This window comes from Camelus dromedarius, chromosome 23 (assembly GCF_036321535.1).
Source record: "Camelus dromedarius isolate mCamDro1 chromosome 23, mCamDro1.pat, whole genome shotgun sequence".
Taxonomy (NCBI): Eukaryota; Metazoa; Chordata; class Mammalia; order Artiodactyla; family Camelidae; genus Camelus; species Camelus dromedarius.
Window position 1 is genome coordinate 20,489,567 of NC_087458.1, and position 23,644 is coordinate 20,513,210.

A 23,644-nucleotide genomic window follows, 5' to 3' on the forward strand; every position below is an offset into this window, starting at 1 on the left:
GCAGTCAGTGGACTGGAGGGTCTTAAGATCTCAAGGGTTTCTTATAGAAATAATTTGAGTGTTATGATAGTGTCTCTACTTCATATGTCCACCACTTTCCCTTCCATAATTACAGACTCTGTAAAAGGACAATTGTTGTGAACTTATCTTGAAATTCTGCCTTCTCTAATTTTCATCCCTTCTACATAGCTAATGTCTCTTTTTTTCATCTTCCATCAAGATTCATTATAGATTTTATTTTTAATTTTTAAGGAACTATTACTCCTCAAGGAAATTTGGGACTATTTAAAAAGATTTAAAAGGATTTTGGGTAATTTGTATCTATATTCAACTGAAATGAATGTCTTTCTGACTTCTTCTCAGTGTGATTATACAGAAAAAATTAAACTTTGTATTTTACCCAAGAACCTTCTGTATATGTTGGTAGTACCATTGCTCCTATCTCTAGTCTTCTCTTAGTCTTGAACCACTCCTTGTAAAATATGATTTTGAAGCTTATGGCCAGCTTTTCCGTGAATGTGCTCTAATATATTCTTCTTTAAATGGCTTAATATAATGTTCTGTATGTCATATGACAGTAACAGAGGAGAATGAGGTTCTTATTTTCCCTTGGTTATATACCCTACTGCTTTTTTTTTTTTTTTTTGTATATATATTTTTATTGAAGTATAGTCAGTTTGCAATGTTGTGTCAATTTCTGATGTACAGTATAGTGCTTTAGTCATACATGAACATACATATATTCATTTTCATATTCTTTTTCACCATAAGTTACTACAAGATATTGAATATAGTTTCCTGTGATACACAGTATAAACTTGTTGTTTATCTGTTTTATATATATTAGTTAGTATCTGAAAATCTTGAATTGCAAATATATATTTTATATATGTAGGTTCGTATCTGCAATTTATCCCTTCCTGCCCTCTTCCCTGGCCCTGCCCCCAGTAACCATAAATTTGTTTTCTCTGTTTGTGAATCTGTTTCTGTTTTGTTAATAAGTTTGTTTGTCTTTTTTTTTTTTTTAGATTCCACATATAAGTGATATCATACGGTATTTTTCTTTCTCTTTCTGGCTCACTTCACTTATGATGACAATCTCCAGGTTCATCCGTGTTGCTACAAACAGCATTATTTTATTATTTTTCATAGCTGAGTAGTGTTCCATTGTATAAATGTACCACAGTTTCTTTATCCAGTCATCTATTGATGGACATTTAGGTTGTTTCCATGTCTTGGCTATTGTAAATAGTGCTGCTGTGAATATTGGGGTGCATGTGTCTTTTTGAATTAAGATTTCATCTGGATATGTGCCCAGGAGTGGGATTGCTGAGTCACGTGGTAAGTCTAGTTTTAGTCTTTTGAGGAATTTCCAATATAACTGCAACAAACTATATTCGCACCATCAGTTAGGAAGGGTTCCCTTTTCTCCACAGCCTCTCCAGCATTTATTATTTGTGGACTTTTGAATGATGGCCATTCTGACTGGTGTGAGGTGATACCTTATTGTAATTTTGATTTGCGTTTCTCTGATAATTAGCGATATTGAGCAATTTTTCATATGTCTATTGGCCATTTGTATGTCTTCATCAGAGAATTGCTTGTGTAGGTCTTCTACCCATTTTTGGATTGGGTTGTTTGTTTTTTATTATCAAGTTGTATGAGCTGTTTATATATTCTGGAGATTAAGCCCTTGTCAGTCTCATCTTTCTCAAATATTTTCTCCTGTTCTATAGGTTGTCATTTTGTTTTGCTTATGGTTTCCTTTGCTGTGCTGTACTGCTTTTTATTCGGCATAGAATAAATTAGGTATCTTTGCTAGTTTTGTTTTACCATTTAACATATTGAGTTTATTTTCAATAAACCCCTTGGTCGTTTTCATACCTACTTAATTACGTGTTCATTCTCCCTATATGTACAGTAGTTTGTGGTTTTTTAAAAACAATTTTAGACTATCCTTATCTCCCTTAAATTCCATCTTGTTAGAGTTGGCTCAGTTGTTCCAGCCTTTTTGAAACTTCATTTTATCTTCCAATATAGTCATTAAACTTCTGGGATCTGCAAATGTGATAACTATCTTTAATGTGTAAATCCAGGTAACTGATGTTTAGTAATCAGTCTCAAACTAACTTTGTCATGGGTCCCCGAGACCATCCCCAGGTTTTGTGTTCTGTTGGGAGGACTCATAAGGTTTAGTATATTGTTGTACTTATGGTTAAGATTTATGACAGCAAAAGGTTAATTTAAAGCAAAATTAACAAAGGGAATCAGACAGAAGCTTTTAAGAGTCCTCTCCCAGTGGAGTCATACAATGCACACTTTATTCTTCCAGCGAGCTGTGGCAGCACATGCAAAGTGTTGTGTACCAGTGAAGTTTATTAGAGCCCCATTGCTCAAGGATTTTACTCAGGGCTGGTCATACAGGCATCCTCTGCCTAACACGTACCAAAATTCCAGACTTGCCAAAGTAAAACAGATGTTTAACATAAACCATATTGTTTGCACGAACAGTCCAGGCATAATGAGCCATGCTTATCATTTAGGGGAAGTTTCATATCATTGTAGGAAACTGTTCATCAGCCAAGTTCCCAGAAGCTAGCCAAGGACCAGCCTTGCAAGGAGGCTGTTCTAAGGATAGACAGTCTCAGGCCTGCTGTATTAACTCTTTTGTATAATTTATGTTATGTTGACATTTACTAGAATATATGTGTAGTGTAAGTGTTTTAGGATATTGGTGGAATACAATTTCCTGTAGTGTACATCAAGGGGAGCCATTCATTTCTTTTTATGCTCATACAAATAACTGAATATAGGCCTTTTTGATGAGATTAGTCCTGTTCCTTTTACAGCAGTAGACCTCATTAGAAATACAGCTTACCTCAACACTTATGTTGATTTCTTCTAAACAACAGTTTTAGTAACATATTATTTTGATAAGAATATTTAACATTTGCCTCTCCTTCTTCTTCTCGAATACCAATTGTAAAATATTTACTAATTTTGTACATTCTAGACTTCCAAATGGCTAAATTATAAAGATGCTATAGAACCTAGTTTTCCTGATTTTTATTATTATTTTAACCTTGTTTATTATTGAGTAAGAATGAGAAGAGAATGAACAGTAACAACAACAAATCACAACTTGGAAAAATACAACTAGGTCTTCATAATTTAAATTGCATGAATTGTAATATCTCAAGTTGATACAGAAAGGTATTGTTTGTTGTATAGTATAAGGGCATTTATGGAAATGCAGAAACCATTTTTCACCATGTGAGAAGTATTTAATTTGAGACGTATTTAATCAGAAGAGAATATGTTATTTTCTCAGCTTATACTGTATATTGACTTGTGAACTTTTTAAAGGCCAAGAAGTGTTTAAGCCCTTCTGCTTATTTCCCTTTAGCAAATCAAAATATAATTTAATATATGATTATAGGTAGCATGTATTATAAGAAACTTTACCAATTGTATTCCATAACTACATTTAACAATAGGAAGATTTTCCTACAGATATCTTTAGTGTTTGGAACATATTTTGCAGGGAGATTTTTAAGCCTTTTAGTGGAGATTTTTAAGAAAATGAAAGATAATGACCTTTGGTGTTTTTATTTAAGTGCAGTTCTGCATGAGGACAAGTGAACGATTGGGTGGCATTTAAAAGTGACCCTTACAGAGCTATACTGCCGATGCTCTGCCCATCCCTAATATATTGTTCCCTTTGAATATTTCTGCAGAAAAGCTCATCCATTCTCAGGGATTGAACTACTGTCCTTTGGTGAGATTCTCTCTAAATCTGGCCTTGTACCTGTTCTCCAGTCACATGTATTTAGCCGTTTCATTCTGGATTTCTCATAAGAATTGAAACCTGAGCAATAACAAAAAGAATACATTATTGCCAACTCTTATTCCTTAAACTGACCATCTCCTTTTGTGTTGTGTTGTTTTCTTATTAATTTCATTGGTACCTTTCTAGTATCTTCCTTGCTCTCCAGCTTACAGCTCTGTGTGTTTAATAAATGCTCATTGAAGAAAAAAGACTATAAGGACTTTGCCTTCTCCCTCACTCCGCATTTCATTCAGAATCCAATTTGTGCTGATTCTTTCTTCACTGTCTTTTGAGTACCATCTCTGAGTAGCCACTTAGATTACTTTCTTTTCTTTCAGTCTTCATGTATAGTTCTGTTACATTCTTAACGTACTTTGAATAATAGGAGATTTAGGTTAACTGATGACTTACGGACATAGCCCTAGGAATCCGTTCATGATGAGTAAGATGGCCTCTCCAGTTGTTAGGCAAGTCTGCGACGTAGAAGATGTTTCTGAATTGTGAGCCCAAACCTTTTTTCTTGAAGTGTCTACCATTTGATGCTGCGTCATCTCTCTGGAGAAAACAGAAATAAATCTCCTCTTTTCATATGTCTTCTGATACATGAAAACTACTCATATCTTTCTTCTCTTCCTAGATTTAACATCTTTATTTCCCCACACTGCTCGTTTGTTCACTCAGCAAATGTTTTTGAGTGCTTCTTAGATGCAAGTCACTTTGAGATACTTGGAATATGGTGGTGAACAAGAGTGATTAGCTCTCTTGTCTTATAGGGCTTATGCCCAAAATAAAGGTTAAAAAAAAAAGTATTCCAAGTTAAGACATTGACAGGTAAAACATAAGACAATTTTGGATTGTGATAAATGCCGTGAAAACAATAAAACAGGGATATAGGATAGGGAGGGTGTGTTGGTGGGAGGCTGTTTGGTGGTTCAAATGTTTCATTGTCTTGGTTGCCCTCAGCTACAACAACATGCTTGGCCTCTGACACATTTCAGATCCTTATAATGATAGACTTCTGACCTGCTACTGTCCTCTGTATACACAGGAAGGTAGAAGCTTTTTAATTATATGTGAGATGGAGCCAAATAGACTACAGTATCAGTAGGCCACTATTGAAAGGAAGACACAAAAATTGAGATCTTTGGGGTTATTGTTGAACTCACACCCAGTATTCCCTGGCCCATTGTGCTCTCACCTCGTACCGTGGGACTAGTAGTTGTCAGAAGCTAAACAGTGTGCTTTCATTAGTGTGGACCCAGGTATACTTAGCTGTTTCAACAGCAGGGTCACCCTAGGTTTGTAGTGAACTGTTTCAGGTCTGTCATTTTTGAGCTATTCTTCATCCTGATTTTTCCTATTCTGAACTTGGAAAATCAATTTATTGAGCCTAATTGCAGGGTTTAACAGTCATTCCTGTGAAATTTTGTCTTACTAGCCCTTCCTTCTAGTTCTATGTGATCTTCTTGAATCTTGTTACAGATTTGAAAAGCTTGCTGTTCTGTTGTCTTTCAAGTCAGCTATCATGATGTAAGCAGACTTCCTAGAACAGAACTTAGCAAAAAGGTTCCTTCTAAATGGATTTTGCTTTATTTAGTTGGCACATTTTAAATATAGCTGTATATCTACCTCTAACTCTGCTTAATAGCTAATTCCCATTTTATGTAGTATGAATAGCTAGTTCTCATTTTTTCCCTCTTATTTTTAATTATTTCATGGGATGTTTGCAAAAGAGAGTGAAGCATAGTCATTCATTCAGCATTTCAGAGTCAAAATGATTCGGGTTTTAGTTTTTTATTTTGTCTCTTGTTATCTGTGTAATACTGGCCATGTTACCTAACCTCTCTGAACTTTGGTTTCCTGATGATTATACCTGCTTCATGGGGTACATAAGATAATGAATATAAGTTGCCTGTCATAGTGCCTGGCATATAAAAGAGTCCAGTAAGTATTAGCAAGAACAGCTGTAGTCGTTGTTGTCAGCCCTGCAGAAATTAAGTATAGTCTCTCAGGTTTTCGTTATCTAAAAACATTTATTTATTTGTTTGTTTGTTTGTTTGTTTATTTAAACATTTTTTATTGGGTTATAATCATTTTACAATGTTGTGTCAAATTCCAGTGTAGAGCACAATTTTTCAGTTATTCGTGAACATACATACATACATTCATTGTCACATTCTCTTTCGCTGTGAGCCACCACAAGATCCTGTAGATACTTCCCTGTGCTACACAGTACAATCTTGTTTATCTGTTCTACATTTTGAAATCCTAGTCTGTCCCTTCCTAAAAACCTTTAAATGTCTGCACATACACAAAGAGAAACATAGCTAGATTGTTGCCATTTTTTCTTAGGGATGGACACAGTGAAACATCTTTTTTTTGTTATTGTTTTCGTATTCTTTTTCATTATAGGTTACTACAGTATATTGATATAATTCCCTGTGCTACACAGAAGGAACATGTTGTTTATCTATTTTATATATAGTAGTTAACATCTGTGAATCTTGAACTCCCAGTTTATCCCTTCCCATTCCCTTTCCCTCCAGTAACCATAAGATTGTTTACTGTGTCTGTGAGTCTGTTTCTGTTTTGTAGATGAGTTCATTAGTGTCCTCTTTTTTTCTTTTTTCTTTTTTTTTTTTCCAGAGTCCACATATGAATGATATCTTGTGGTATTTTTCTTTCTCTTTCTAGCTTCTTCACTTAGAATGATGATCTCCAGGTCCATCCATGTTGCTACAAATGGCATTATTTTATTCTTTTTTATGGCTGAGTAGTATTCCATTGTTTAAATATACCACAACTTCTTTATCCAGTCATCTGTCAGTGGACATTTAGGTTGCTTCCGTGTCTTGGCTGTTGTAAATAGTGCTGCTATGAACATTGAGGTGCATGTATCTTTTCGATTTAGAGTTCCCTGTGGTTATATGCCCAGCAGTGGGATTGCTGGATCATATGGTAAGTCTATTTTTAGTTTTTTGATGAGTATCTTTATTTTTTAAGTCTTATAAACCATCTGTCTAGAATTTTACTAGAAGAAGCATCAAACTTACTATATCTGAAATCTATATTTTCTTATTGATAGCTTAAACTTTGTCTTCTCCCTAATCATGTATCATCTTTCTGGTAGTTTACAGTTTTCCAAAGATTAGCAGTAACAGTGATCTTTTAACAGCTACCTTGGTTTATCATTGAGCCTAGCTGAAAGTGAGACATAGGCATGGGATGCTGAAAATAAATTTGCAGATTCCTTCGGTATTTCACTTAGCCATCATTCTCATCTTTGTTAGCACAGAGAATAAAATTACAGCAGGGAAGAGAAATCACATTTCTAGTATAGCTACTCTATGACAAGCATTGTGAAAACATTTTCTTATATATTGTTTTATTTAACTCTTTTGGTAAGTCTGTCTCACAGGCAAGGAAGTCAAGCCTCTGAATTTAAATACTAGGTTATCTCACATCTACTGAGTGGCAGAATCTATAGAATTTGAATCCAGTTTTGTCTGACATCAGAACCATGTCCTTTCCACTCCAATATATGCTCTCTCTCTGTTTCCTCTTTTATTTGGCAGTTAACATTATACTGACATGTATATAAAACTGGAGCCACTATTTTTTTTTTCTTTTACTGGACTTCTGTCCCTGGGAAGCTAATAGAGGGTTGCTGTAGAGATTTTCAAAGTCAGAGAACTGATGAGGACTAAAGTTGGCCAATTTTCCTAGGTAGGAAAACTTTATGGCATTTTTGAAATATTATAAAATCATGGAATCTTAGAGTTAGAAGAGTTTTGTTTTCTGGCCATTTAACAGTTATAAAATGTAGGATTATTTATGGAGGTTATTTTAGTATTTTTGTATCTGAAATATTTTTATTATGATTTTAGGTCAGTTCTTGCCTTTCTTCATCATACTTCTCTACAATACGTTGTATTTTAAAAGTTTCTTTTGTATTTCTAAATCTAATGGTTATACAAACTTGTTATATATGAGTAAAGATAACTGAATAGAAAGTTTAAAATTCTTTTGTGTGCAAGAGATACCACGGTGCCCAGTTTATCGTAGGGGTATTCTGATGACTTAGGCTAAAATTCTGCAAGAGAGTTTTAACACAAAAAATTAAGTACAGGTAGGCTGATTTTATATTAGATAATTCTGCTTTTTTTGTGGTTTATCAAGGCTTTTAATAGTAGTTTATTTCTTCTTTCTGTCAACCATATTTATAAAAAATTACTTTAAAATATTAAAATGCAAATTGATATCACCCTTATTGTCTGACATCCCAATTTTATAATCTTTCCCCCCAGGTGTAGTGTGATATAATTGAGAAATAAAATTGTATATATTTAAAATGTGCTTTATTTTTTTAGTAAGAATTCATCCTGATCATTGTTCAGTGATGGATTCACATTCTGCATTGATTTTGTAATCCTGCAGTGTTATAGCATAATATATAGTTACTATCTACTTCTAGTTCAAACAGATATTATTGATGAAGTAAAATTAAACAGGATCCATATGATGGAGTGGGCAGATATTTTTGTGTAAATATTAAACAGTGAATTTCAAATAGTGGTTAGGTCCTTTGGCTGATATTGGACATTTTTACCCTAGGGAATCTAAAGAAAAAATTTTAAAAACCCAGGGAAGAAAGACTAGACATTTTATATATATATATATATATATATATATATATATATATATATATACATATATATATGTAATACATAAAAATGATTCCAATTTATATATATATATATATACACATAGGTATATATATATGTATGTATGTGTATATATATAATATATTATATATATATATTTATATATATATAAAATGATTCCAGTTTCCTCCTTCTAGAACCTTAAGTTCCATGGGGACAGGGACTTAGTCACATTCATCACTGTGTTCTTGTCACCCAAATCAGCTCACTACACATGGTAGGTGTTCAATAAGTATTTGTGGACAGACTGAGTGTCTTGACTTTAGAGGTGAGCATTATATAAAACATGAGACTATTTTTGCTTTTGAGTTGATGGCACTGCTGATTATTTTGGAGTTTTGCTTGAATATTTCTAAGAATTTATGATTCTTTCTCCTGAATTTCTAGATGCTTATTAGCAAAGTGTTTTATACAAAAGCTGAGAACAGAGCATACCTATTTGAGGTTACTGTACCAAACACCTGCTTGTGTGTGTTTATGCTCATGTCTTTTTATCTGATACTAGAAATAATAGTTTTGACTGCATAACAGCATCTCATAAATTGCTGAATGTCAGGTAAGTGCTGCTTTAGTTTATTGTTCTAGATAATAGGCTCAAATATTTGCATGTGTATATAATTTTATAGGGATACTTGATAATAAGGGGTATTATTTTGGTTACCAAATATCAGAAAATTTCATATTGTTGCCTATATTTTTCTAGCAAAGATATCCTTACCACTTTCTAGTAAATCAGATCTTTTCTTGGATGTGAATTAGTCACTAATCTAGCATTTCTCAGAAGTGCAGGCTGCTAACGGTTTACATCAGATTTGCTGGTGGTGCTTACTAGAATTGAGGATTGCCCGAAACCACCTTAGACCTGCGAAATCAGAGTATGTGGGATGTGGGTTTGTGGAACCCAAATTTTTGACTAGCTCTGCAGGTTATTTCCCTCTGCACTCATAAGATTGAGAGTCATTGTATTAAATTTTGCTGGAAGTGTCTGCCCTTAGGGATGGGCTGGATCTTGGGGCCTCTGCAGATGAATTTCACCATGAGTTCTCTGCCCCTTTTAAGTCCCAAACTCATCATTTTTGAGACACTGATTGTGTCGGTGTGAGTTAGAACCAAACATACAGTTTTTTTTTTTTTTTAAAGCTGTTGGACTGGAACAAAACAGGAACATCATAATTGCTCACTAGACCAGTACTGAAAGGAAACAGAGATTCACTCAGTTTCATTGTTTGACAGCATCCTGGAAAGTGGCTCAGCTACCTTCACTGTAGATTGTCACTGCCAGACAGACCTTATTTACCCCTTTGAAGCCAGGAGAGCCAAGTACTGTAGAACTACGCTGCCTAGAGGAAAAAAAGCTCCAGTTGTTTCAGGCCTACAAGAGCAGAGCTCTGTCTGGTACCCAGAACTTCAGCCATGAGCTAGCCCATTAAGTGGTTTTGAAAAACTCACCATCAAGAACAACGTCATCCATGGTTGTTTCTAGACTAATATTTAGTTTAAATTTGAAAATGAAGATTGATATTTCTTGAATTTTGTTACGTGAATTTTCAAAAAATGTTTGTCCAAGGTCTTACTGTTTAGTTACTGATGTTAAACAAGAAAAACAGAAAGAAACATCCCTTTTAGCTGAGGGATAAAGATGTTGTGAGTGTAATCAAGAATTGTGATGGGGAAAGAAAAATACAATAATTATAATAAAGAGGATTTAGCCTGGCCTCTGATGTTTGTCGTGAAGTCAGAGGAATAACATCCGTGTTGTTTGTTTCACTCTATGGACCTTTTCAAATAGTTGGAGATAGACAGTTTTTTATGATCTCCAAAGTAGTGCTAAGAACTGAACTCCCTGCAGTAGAAATGACAAACTAGCAAATTTACTCCCTCCGAAAGTCAAGTACAATAAACAAAAGTGTTGGCCAGTCATGTCTCTTTGCTGTTGTATTTTCCAGCATACTGTCTCCTATACTACCTGCAAGTCACCAAATTATGTTTCCTAACCATAATAGGAGCAAAACTATGGTACAGAAATAGTCACAGGGTTTTCGGCATTCCTCTGATTCTGCCCTATCCGTTCTCCCCACTGCGTGTATACTCAAGAACTCAGTTTGTACTGTCTACCTTTCTTTCTCTTCTGCCCTGGCCGTCACGCTCTTGCAGTCACAGCGGTTTGGTGATGTCCACCTCTGCCTCGTGGGAGGCCGCTGCCAGTTGATGTTTGTGCTGCGAGTACTGTCTCCTGACAACACAGGACCTCTGTGAACCATACTGGTGTGCAAAATTCCTCATATGCCAGGTGTGCGCTGCCTTCTCTGGAGCTCTGCCAAAGTATGCTGCCTCCCGTGTTACCTTAGTTAACTGCAGCTCTTCACACCCCCCAGAAGTGGGTTTGTTATAATCCACTTCATGGATCCCAAAGCTTTCCTGTCTTGTCTTCCAAGCATCTCAAAGAAATTTCTTGAGCAACATCTTGTTTTCTTGTTCTTTGTGTAGCACCTGCTGTCCTGAGCTCTGGGACAAGTCCCAGGGAGAACTGGGAGATGGACACAGCATAGGTTCAAGGGCATCCATAGAACAGGACGCCCTGATAATTTTTCCCCTGCTTAGAGCACTTACAGCCTTTTTCTCCCCCGTAGAGTGATTTCTTACCTTAGAGGCTCCTTAGCAGTTAATAGAGATAGTCTCCTGGCAGGCTAGACGTGCTTTGAGGTAAGCATAATTTGGCATACGTAATTCCACAGTGCTAAAATTTTCTAAGTTTTCAAACTTACTTTAAAGCCAACAAAATCTCCTTTAGATACATATATATGTGACATATAATGGCTGAGCTGCTCTAACTGAAGCAGGTTAAAGAGTCCTGCAGTCAGCCATTCCCCTGAGCTCCCGTATAGGGTGTTACAGGTTCTCGGGGATTACTGATCTCCTCTAACTCCTTTGTTTTGTAAACTAGAAAACAAATGCCCATGGAATTAATCCATATCCATCAGTTCTTTCAGGGCCTTACCAAACTTTTTATAGACTCCTCTGACTAAACTCACTTTCTTCTTTGTGAAGCATGGTGGAAGAAGCTGTTCCTGTGGTGCTTTGTATGCACTATCACATAATGCTTGCCATTTTGTTTTATACTTAAATGATTGTACTATTTCCCTCATAGTCCCTAACCTTTTGAGGTTATTTGAGGTTGTTTTGAGGTTTTGAGTCTATTTTTTAAATAATTAAGTTTAGATCCTCGGTGCCTAATGTAATCCTATCATATATTAGGTGGTTAATAAATGTTATATTAAAATGAATACACTTATTCAGTACTTGCCGTGGATATTAAGTATTCAGTTTGTAAAGTGTCATTTTGCATTCGTTGATTTTTTTTAATTTCTTATGGTTGTCGTGTTAGTTTATGTGAGCTAGTTTTGTTTCTTCACCTAGATTGTCATTCTTTACAACCTTCTATGTCTACCCCTCTCCATAAAACTCATCATAACAGAAGCACTTTGATAAACCAAAGAGAATCTCATAGAAGATGTCATGATACTGTTGCTTTATTCCCTTCTTAGTACCTCTTAAGATATTCCTGACATTGACAACAGTTAAGAGTGCTGCTTCTTTCAGGAGGCCAGTGGATGCAGAGGCAATGTATAACTGAAATAACATGGATTTATATCCAGAATCTACCCACCTATTAGCTTTGGACCATGGCCATGTTACTTTCCTTCTCTGACCCCTAATTCTGTCATCTATAAAATAGGGAATAGTATCTACTATGATGTAATAAGTAACTGAAAGAACACATGAAGTGTCTAGCAGTACAATGTGTGTCATAATAAATACTTGAATGATAGCTGTCATATACAAGGAGGTGCCTTGATGAACCTACTAGTCCAGTGGTGTTTAAACTTAAATGTGGATACAAATCACTTGGGGATCTTGTTAAATTGCAGATCCAGATTTAGTAGATCTGAGGTGTTACCCGAGATGCTTCATTTTTGATAAGCTCTTAGATAAAGCTAATGCTCTGATCCGGAGACCACACTTGAAATAGCAAGGTGCTAGATTATTCAAGATTCGCATTGTGCATTTTTTTCTATTTATATGTTAAATGATTGATTGGATTATCTTTTGCAATCATTGTATGTCTTGCCAGACATTGTTACCGTGGTTTTTTTTTTTTTCCTTTGCTTTTTTATAGTGGAGGGGAGGTAATTAGGTCTATTTATATATTTTTAATGTAGGTACTGAGATTTGAACCCAGGACCTCATGCATGCTGAGCATGCACTCTACCACTGAGCTATACCCTCCCCCACCTCGGTACCATGTTTTAAAAGTAGCTAATAATAAGATCTTGAACTTATATGTTGCTTTGTTTTGAACAACTTGTTTTTTTAAAAAATGCTAAGGACATTATCTGTTTTTAAAAGTTTGCAGTGCTGGGCATCAGAAAGTTAATGGCAAACAAGGTAAACATGATCATTTTGTCTACTTTTGAAGATTTTGAATTTGAAAGGACACCAGGCAAGGACTTCTGACACATAAAGGCAGATTAAGTCTTTGGCTGTTCTCTTCTTGCTATATATGGGTTACCTGAAGGTCAAGAAATTACAAAGGTAAACCTAAATATCCCATGTAAGATGAACTTTATAAATCTTCCTAAATTGAAATTGAAAGACCACTAGGTTGGGAGTCAGAAGATACGAATTTTGGTTTTGGCTCCAACAAAGTTTAGCAGAATAACCTTGGAAGGTTCAGAGTTAATTCTAACTTCTATGCATTCATGATACTTTATACAGAAAACTTCAGCAAAGCTCCTAGTCTTCTATGTAAAAAATATCTCACCTACAATACTTTTCTAATCTTATGTGTTCTGAATTTAAATTAAATTTAATTTTTTTAGAGTATCAAGTACTCTAAAATTAGTTAATTGTGCCTATACTATTTTTAATTTAATTGTATTCGTTTGGTTAATAAGATTTTAATAGAATTTGGAGCAATTTACTGACCGATCGAATATTTCATATATTTCACCAGAATTTGAATACATTTTTATAAAAATATAAATTAAAGCAAATGTAAACATTTTAAATGATAATTATGTTCAGGTTATTTTCCTCCTAATATGTGCAAAATTATCTGTTGATGTAAAGGGCAAACAGAAGAGATTTATGAATTTCTTAGTGTTGTAAAATACTCTTTGGTTCCTATATGCAACTCTTGCCAATACCATGTTAATTTGAGTCCCTGTATAACCACAAATTAAAATGTGAAGCAAGAAAATGGACTTTGGCACTGTTGGGAAATGATACTTGGTTAAGCAGGGATTTATTGCGTTCATGATATCTGAGAGGAAGGATTTGACAAGTTAATTAATTTGTCTTTTCTCTTACCTAAGTGCTTTCATCGCTCAAATCCTCCTGCTGCTCCAAAGCAGTATCTATCTCTGTCTTCAGCAGCAGTGTAGCCCAGAAACCTTCAGGGTATTCTGACATAATCCCCTTTTATCTTGAGGAGGAAGGGCAAGAGATGTGGAGAAGCATTTCTCTGGGGCTTGAAGAGTATTACTTGGAAGAATAGATGTTTAGGGTCTTGGGTCAGACTGTGTCCATCTGAGTACCAGATCTGAGTGGCTGAAGGCATCCACATGTTCTTCAGTAGATTTAATTTGGGCCATTTGTGATACTAGGATCCTCTGAAACACAAGATTTGTGGCAGTATCCCCTCTTTCCTGGGTCTGGGGTTGGTGTTTCTGGAGTACCATAGTTGCAGAAGCAGAACTGTGTGTGTTGAGATATCAGAGCTATGCATGTGACCTTTGCCACATTATTATAATTAAAGTATTATTTTGGGGGCACCAGATAAAATGCAGAAGTTATTACTCGGTAGGTTTATTTCACAAATCTTTGCAGCTAACCTGTATGTATAAATAGTAGCCAGACTATTGAAATATGGACAAATAATACTGCAAACTAAGATTTTGCTTTTTGTAAGCAAATAACCTCCACTGTACTTCTAAGCATCTTGGAGTTATTTTCTTGGCTGTAGCCATTGCTGTGATGTGTACATATAGTAATCATCATTGTCTAACATTCAGGACTTCTGACGAATGAACTAAGTATTGGGTTTTTATATAATTTCTGTTATAGAAAGTTGAAGAGGAAATAATGTAACTTTTGAGTTTGGTGTTGATTTAAAGTCAACAAATACATGATAGCTATTTCACATAATTTTCTGGTATTTGCTTCTTGTAACATTGTTTTCAAATTCAGTTCTAAAGGTACTCAGGTGGAGGAAAGGTGCTAGACATCTGGACAGTACCATATCAAGCTGTGATACATATTTCATATTTAAGGCTGATGAAATAATCAGTTAATACTGTAGTATACAAGAGGGACCCTGACATAGTGCATGATAATAGCAAAATTATATTTATACAAGAGGATATTGACATTTACTTGACATTTATTTTGTACTTGACTCAACATAAAATTTATTATAGGGATCAGTTAGTGCTTAAATGATTGCTTGGAGATCATTTCTCCAGAGATTTTTTAAAGTTTTTATATCACATCTGCATAGTATATTTTATAAGTTGAATATGTAGATAGTATTCCCATTGTTGAGTTATGGCAACGTAATATTTTGTCAGGTAGCATGATATTTACATAGAATAATGTTAGTTCTTAACTTGCCTGTCCAGTTTTCCAGTGTATCTTTATGGACTTTAGTCACCTCTGGTTTGTGCCCTACCTTATTAAAACAAAACAAAACAAAAAAGATTCAAGGAAGGCCATCTCTTAACATTTTTCTTTGATTCTTTTCAGCAAACCTTTTTATTAAATAAGAAACTATACTTCAGCTGCCAGTGCATTCATACATGGGAAAGCAACTTTCAGAATGTGCTGACTTAAATGAATAGTCTCGATTATTGGTTATATCTTAAGTGGGTCTTAAGTTGGGGCCCAAAGTGACTGACAAACCAGTGCTGCTTATGAAATGTGCATTTTCAGCTTTTGTCTGAGCTTCATTGTATTTGGAATGACTTATGTCTTCCATGACTAATATAAATGCTAGGTAGAAACATTATCACGAACATTTAAAAATTCACCAAAAGACACTCAAAATCTTCCCTGTGTTTCAGCAGGGCCTTGGCTTTGATTGCCTATTTTACTGTAAAGTATATTCCAGGTGTTTTACCACCATATCCCTAATACACTTTTCTGTCTGACTGATATAAGGTGCCCCAGGACACCTGCATTCAAGAATAACTGCTCTAGACCAGAGCAGTTCTGGCTTTAATGTAAATATGAATCACCTGGGGATCTTGTTAACATGCAAATTTTGACTCAACAGGGCTGGAATGGGCCTGAGATTCTGCATTTCTAACAAGTGCCCAGGTGACACTGCTACTCCCGATCCGGAGATCATATCTTGAAAGTGTGGGTTATAGCTGTGTGTCTGGTGCTTCTTAAGGCACATATCAAGTGTCACAGGAAGAGCTTGTTGTTACGTAGTGGTTCTCAGACTTAAACAAGCACTGGAATTTTGTGGAAGAGTGTTTGCTAAAAGTTGGGCTCCACTCCTCAGAGTTCCTTTTAGTGGGGATTTGGAGTCCAGGAATCTGCATCTAAGACCACACTTTAAGAAATAGTACTTTAAAGTTTGGAATTGCTATGGAAATTCTCAATCCTTTCTGGAATGACAGCTTTTTAAAGCCAAAGATGCAATGAAGTGCCCATCTGAAATGGGATTGCTTCAACTGCCAATGTAGTATTTGGTTAATGAGGAAGCGGTGGTATAATTTTGTATGTTTCCCTCTTCTATCCCATTGCTTCAAGCAGAAGGTGCATGATTTATTATAATACATCCATGGTGACGTCCATAGCTTCATTTAATCCCTAATTAGCCCTGAAGGGGTCTTAGTTGTATAATTGGTTAGAGGTTAAAAAAAAAAAAAAAAGGTGGGTAGGTATATTATATGGTGAATGGATGCCAGTATTGATTCTTCTCTTGGCTCTTCTGACCAGTGTATGTACTCTCTCTGGGATTCATTTATATCTCTAGAATTACTTGCTATCACATATACTTAGTGTCGTAAGTCTAGCCTGTTCCATGTATAGGATACAGAGCTGGTTCTCAAGTTTAGAAAAAAAAAAAGGAATTCAGGTAACTAATGAGTTGTTTGTCATTTTAGTTTAAGGCAGAAGTTAAAATTTAAAAGTATGTCATTCAAAGTGAATTTTTTAAAATGACATCTTTTCATAACTCTAAAGTCAGTTCTTCATCTGCTCTTGTCACTGTTTTAAGGATGTGGGTGGTATTTATATAATAGCTAATTGATTCTGTATAAATTATTTAAAACAAAAGGGTTATGCAGAGGTTGCAGTTATTAGATAATCTTACCAGAAACAGTGAGTGCCATTTAGAATAGCAAATTGTGTAATGTTAACCAAAGTGATTTAAGAACTTTATTTAGGATTAATCCATCATATGCTTAAATTTGTTATCTCATTTATTCACTAATTTTCATGTGATTTTTGCAATTCAGAAATTTTAAGCATACAAAAGTATACCCAGAAACGAATTACAGGATGAATTGAATTAAAGCAGATTGTAACCAAGGCCAGTGCTGGGCAGAAATGCGAGATTGTGAGCTGTGATTGCATTCTTCCTTTTCTGTTCCTCTGCCCTGAAGACCAAATTCCTCTGTGCTACCTCTGGATAGTTTTGTTCCACTGCCACAGTACCCTTCTGAGGTCTCTCTTGTCCTTGAGAATTTCATGGTGTAGAGCAGAGACAGTTTTGAAAACCATCATGACCTAGTATAGTAAATGCTGTGTGAGAAGCATATCTGTCACACCAAGCACTTGATGATCACAGAGATTAATTCTGTTTGAAGGGAAAGGAAAGAAGAAGACAGACAAAAGCTGAGGATAAAAACTCAGCGACCTTTTTGGAGTACCGTTCTGTTGTGAATTTTCTGGTTTATTAATAACCTAAGAACTGTGCTTCATTATCCATAATATTTGTAGCTCTTGACACAAAGGTAGGTAGTTAGCATTGGGGAGGAAAAGTATCTGCGAGTTTTTAAAGCAGACCAAAATTTTTCATTGCATGCTGGGAAGTAGTTTTATTGAAATTTGAGTAAGAATTTTGCTTTGATATTCTCCAGTATAATATTAAGCCAGTTGTTAATGAATTGAAAAGACATTGTACTTTTCTAGATATTCCTTTATATATTCTAGCTGCTTTGAGTTGAGAACATATGAATGAAAAAGAAATGTAAAAAGTATTTCAATCCTATCACATTTTTAAGAGCAGTGTGTCTCTAATTAAGAAGAAAGTTAGAATAGCTTTTTGTACTAAAGTAGAAAGTCTGTTTCAGACCCAGTGTCAAGTTGCCTTCATCTTCACAACTAACATTTTCTGAGTTTCTACAGGTATGGCTCAAGGTAGACATAATAAAATTACTCTAGTAAAATGTAATTATAGGCACATCTCTCGTGAAAATAATACTTATACTATTATTATATTGTTATAGGTTAAGGAGAAAATTTATATCATTTTAAATTAACTCAGTTACAGTTTTGATGCTCCTTGGTGCTTAAAGCTGTGCTGTCCAATACAATAAACACTAACCACATGTGGCTATTTAAATTTAATTGAAATTAAATAAAATTTTAAATTCTATTTTAATGTTAAAAAAATCTTAGTTGCTCAGTAATCACACATGGCAGCAGCAACTGAATTGGACAGCAGAGATGCAGGTTATTTCTGGCATTCTGTTGGACAGCACTGGTCTAGACTTTATGAGTATATGCCAGGTTTGGAGTTGTTAGGATAATATGTACATTGTATCAGTTAGGACCAAGTTCACTTAACATAAGGCCAAACACCATAAATTACAGTGGCTTAAATAAAATAGTTTATTTTCCTTCCATGGAAATAAAATCTGTGGGTAGACAATCTAAGACAAGTGAGATAACTTCTTGGTGTAAAGAGCCTAACCTCATTTCTTGGTTTGTTGCTGCCCTGCCATCTCATAGCTTCTACCTTGAGATTCAAGATGGTTGCTCAAGCTCCAGCCATCAAGTCTGCATTCCAGCCAGAGGAAAGAGGGAAAGAAGGGAAGAAGCTTCCCTGTTTTTAAAAAAAAAAAAAAAAAAAAAAGTTTCCCATTTAACTGTCATAGAACACTTTGACTTAATATTTTATTGTCTAGGACTTATATTTTTCACTTGGCCAATATTAACTGCAAGAGAGGATGGGAAAGGTTAATATTTAGAAACTAATTGAAGTGAATAACTTTTCAGGAGTAAAACTTCTGTAGTATGTTCTAAAACATGGGAGAGCAATAGGAAGCAAATAATATTACCTCATTTAACTGAAGCAGAGTGATCATTCAGAAAGCACAAATTGAGTGGGATAATCCCTATTGTGCCCATTTTTCATGTACTGAAGACTTCAGTATGGAGCTTTTTGTTTTTTAGAGTAATAGTTTGTCATACTATCTTTGCTTGTGAGTGATTTTTGCTCAGATATGTGATCAAAACTGTCCAAATATTTTTGTGATTAATGAAATGAAGTAAGTTACTTACAGTCATAAATGATACTTTTAATAAGAGTAGTAGCCTTCATTTTATAATGTGATGTTTTCTTTTTTAACTTTTTTTATTCAGTTATAGTCATTTTACAATGTTGTGTCAAATTCCAGCATAGAGCACTATAATGTGATGTTTTCTAACATTTTGTTTATGTTTGTTAATAGGTATTAATCTATATTTGATTTCACTAGAAAATTTAAAGTTGCTATTAATATTTTCAGTACTTTATGTTTATTCTTTATACATTTTATTCTGTTGTAATCAAATTTTTATATTTGCCATTTTCTTTCTTTTTTTTTTTTTTTTCCCCGCTATTACTAGTGTTTTCAGTAATTCACTTTTTAAATGTTTATCTGCACCTTCAGGAAGTTTAGAAAAAAGTGTGAGAAAATACCATGGTGAAGAGGGCATGTTCGGCCGCCATTCTGCTTTGTGATCACTGGCTCTTGTGTGACACAGCTTTACCACCACTGCTCTTGTAATTCCTTTGGTGCCAGTGTTGTTTCATATTTTGTAGAAAATGCAGAAACAGACTACAGTGGTCTTGGAACATGAAACAGACCTGTTTAAGTCAGATGTAGTTCCTCACTGCAACACAATTAGATACTTAATTCTGTTCTTGGTGGTTTCTTAGACTGAGGCATTGAAAAGACTACATTATCAGAAGGGAGAAAAAAGATGGACATAATGTAGCTATGACTTATACTTTATGAATAACACCTTAAGAAATCTATCTCAGCCTGTGTTCAAAGAGAGACAGCTTCTAGGGTCTGTGATTCCTGTTTCTAACAGTTTGTGTCTTTAAATCGTTAGGTTGTTCCCATGCTCTCCGTCATTGAGGAGAGACTCTGGAAGCCCTTATTATCTTAAGAATTCAAGCAGTTAATATATGTTTCTTCTTTTAAAGGGAACCATCAGTAAAACTTGGAAAAACTTGAGTTTATATTTTCTTACGTGCTGGGTAGTGACCGTTACTGCTATAGACTTTCTTTTGGAGTTCTAATTTTGCCAGAGAAACTGTTATTTTGCTTGTGGAATTTCCTAGGACATTTCATATTTGAATCTGGGAAGAAGGAAGACAGTATTTTCAGTGGACTTAGCCCTGTAGTCTGTTTGTAAACTGAGGTTTGTAGGTGAATCCTGCCTTACTATTTACCCCCAAAATTAAAATTTTAGAACAGATTCTTAAGAGGTATTGTTAGTAACTTTATTATAAAGTTCTTCACCCTTAGGTACTGACTTGAGGATTTCAACCTGTATCTTTGATCTGGCTTTTTAATCATATGTCCATTTCACTGATTTCTTCCCCTTGGTATATGGTTTACTGCCAAACCTTTTATCTTACTGTCATCTCAGACTTCTTTCAAAGAAGATTTTGCTTTTTAAATCTAGATTTATCAAAAGAATCACTTACTCTTGCTGCTAGCCTGTTCTGTAAGAGCTGTCATCTGGCTCCTGACACCAGCACTTGACTGAGCGCTTACCTGATGTTCACCAGTGATCCACTAATTAAAACTCCAGTGCCCTCTTCTGTGTCTTTGTGTTCCTTCATCGCTGCCACATTTGAATTTTTGACTGCTTTCTCGAAATTTCTGTTTCCACTGCTTCTCATTGAATGCCCTTTTCTCCATCCAGCAGGGATGGGTTACTAGGTCTTCCTTTTTTTTTTTTTTTTTTTTTCTTTTTAATCTTCCTTCAGTTTAGTCACACAAAGCCCCCACCTGAAATATCACCCCATTCTCATCTCTGCCTGTTACGGATCTGATCTGTGCTTTAAGACCTATTTCTTATGCCATCTTCTCTTTAAACTTTTTTTTATTCAAGTATTGTTGATTTACAATGTTGTGTTAGTTTCTGATGTACAGCAAAGTGATTCTTTTCCATTATGGTTTATTACAGAATATTGAATATAGTTCTCTGTGCTATACAGTAGGTGCTTGTTTATCTATTTTATATATGCTAGTTTGTATCTACTAATCCCAGACTCCTAATTTATACCTCTCCCAACCTCCTTTCCCCTTTGGTAATCTAAAGTTTGTTTTCTGTGTCTAAGTCTATTTCTGTTTCATAAATAAATTCATTGTCGTATTTTGGATTCCATACATAAGTGATATCATGTGGCACTTGTCTTTCTCTTTCTTTTTTTTTTTTTATAACTTTATTTTTATTTATTTTGGGGGGGAGGTAATTAGGCTTATTTATTTTTATTTACATTTTAATGGAGGTACTGGGGATTGAACCCAGGACCTCGTGCATGCTAGGCATGTGCTCTACCACTGAGCTATACCCCCCCCGTCTTTCTCTTTCTGACTTACTTCACTTAGTATGATAATCTTTAGGTTCACTCCTGTTGCTGCAAATGGCATAATTTCATTCTTTTTATGGCTGAATAGTATTCCATCGTGTATATATACCACATCTTCTTTATCCGTTCATCTGTTGATGGACATTTAGGTTGCTTCCATGTCTTGGCTATTGTAAATAGTGCTGCTGTGAATATTGAGGTGCATGTATCTTTTTGAATTAGTTTTCTCTGGATATATGCCCAGGAGTGGGATTGCTGGATTATATGGCAAGTCTATTTTTTTTTCAAGGAAACACCATACTGTTTTCTATAGTGGCTGCACTAATTTACATTCCCACCAACAGTGTAGGAGGATTCCTTTTCTCCACACCCTCTCCACAGCATTTGTTATTTGTAGACTTTTAATGATGGCCATTCTGACCAATGTGAGGTGGTACCTCATTGTAGTTTTGATTTGCATTTCTCAGGTACTTAGTGATGATGAGCACCTTTTTATGCGCCTGTTGGCCCTCTGGATATCTTTTTCAGAGAAATGTCTGTTTTGGTCTTTGCCTGTTTTTTGATTGGGTTGTTTGTTTTTTTGTTATTGAATTGTATCCTTTAAGCTCTTATAAATGTTCTTTTTCATGACTGTAGTCATCTAGTACCTACTTAAAGTACTTTTAGGATGCATTTTTTTCCTTGACAACAGTATGATTTTGTACACATTTTTTATCTACCCCAGTAGATGTAAATCACAGGAGGAGAAAGGCAGTGGTGATTGCAGCTTCCTCAATGTTGTGGATATTCAGTAACTTAAATATTTGTTTTAATGTGCTGTGATAGGCAGAATAATGACTCCCCAGTCATTCCTAATCCCCAAAGCCTCTGAATATGTTAGGTTACATGGCAGAGGGGAATTAAAGTAACAGATGGAATTAACCTTAAAATACAGAAATTACCCTGGTGGGGCCAGGATAATCACAAGAGTCCTAAAAAGTGGAAAAGGGAGGCTGAAGAGAGAGTCAGAGTGATGCAGTATGAGAAGGGCTTGACTAGCCCTTACTTTAAAGATGGAGGAAGGGAGCCACAAGCACGGGACATGGGCAGCCCTTAAAAGTGGAAAAAGTCAAGAAAACAGATTCTTCCCTTGGAGACTCCAGAAGGCACACAGCCCTGCTGGCACCTTGATTTTAGCTCAGTGAGACCGGTGACAGATTTCTGACCTATTGAAATGTAAGAGGTACATATTGTGAAAATTCAGATATAATGTAATAAGAAAAATGGAACAGTAAATAAACCAATTATTTGAAGACTTAATTCCTTCTCGGAATTTATCAGTTTTACAATAATTGTTTTTCTGGTTGCATTCCGATCATGTGCAGTGTAGTCATCCCAAGAGAAAGAGCCTTTATAGGATGTATTGATTTCCTTTTATTTGGGTTTTATAATCTGAAAAAGCTAAAGATACCTTGATTGTTAAACAGAGCAGCTAATCGCAGGAGCTTTGAAATGACAAAACTAAAACATTTTAGTGACGAGTGTGATGTCCTTTATTCAAGGGAAAACAATCCATGCATTGGAGGAGTACAGCGGAGCTCTGTTTTGGAGGGATTTTGGGCAAAAGCAAATTTTATGGAACGTAGAAGAGACAACTCAGAAATGATATGATTGGCTAGGAGGTCAAGGGTTTCCTTATTAGGCAAGCAGGTCCTGTTTTCTAGGGTAAGGTAAGCCCGCTGAAGCTGGGTTGGAGGGTTGTGACTGGTATATGTTAGGTTTCCTTGACAGTGAGGTGTTTCCCATAAGCGTAGGCAGGCAAACCTAAGTTTAGATTTGTGATGTGGGTTCGTCACCAGTTGTGGGTTCTGGCCAGCAGAAGTCCCACCGAGACGGAATGAATTACTCAAGACTGTGGAAAAGTCAAGAGAGCTAGAGGGAGTCAGGAGCCAACTCCATGAGCCTTTCAGATCTCTCATATTTATTGAGTACAGTCAAAGGAGGAATGCAGGAATTTAGGGAAGGACAAGGTGGGATCACAATGAGTACAAAGGCTTTGTTCATTGTTGGTGTTTGGCTCAAGGTCAGAAGACCCTTTCTGGTGAATCATGTTCGTGGTGGGCCTTTCAGCTTATCAGGGCGGAACGTACAGGAATCAGCTGCTTGACAACTTGGACTCAGGCGGCTCTGCCTGTCTTAGGTTGCCCCCCTCAGGGGATCTTA

At 35.5% G+C, this 23,644-nt stretch overlaps 1 protein-coding gene and 1 non-coding gene across 6 annotated transcripts in view; one reads left to right on the forward strand and one right to left on the reverse strand.

The window, feature by feature from the left end:
* Positions 1 to 23,644, forward strand: part of RABGAP1L (RAB GTPase activating protein 1 like) — a 563,496-nt gene that overhangs the window by 197,199 nt on the left and 342,653 nt on the right. The window lies entirely within an intron of this gene.
* On the reverse strand, positions 21,357 to 21,428 carry TRNAA-AGC (transfer RNA alanine (anticodon AGC)). Its single transcript has one exon. It is a non-coding gene; the product is annotated as a tRNA-Ala (tRNA).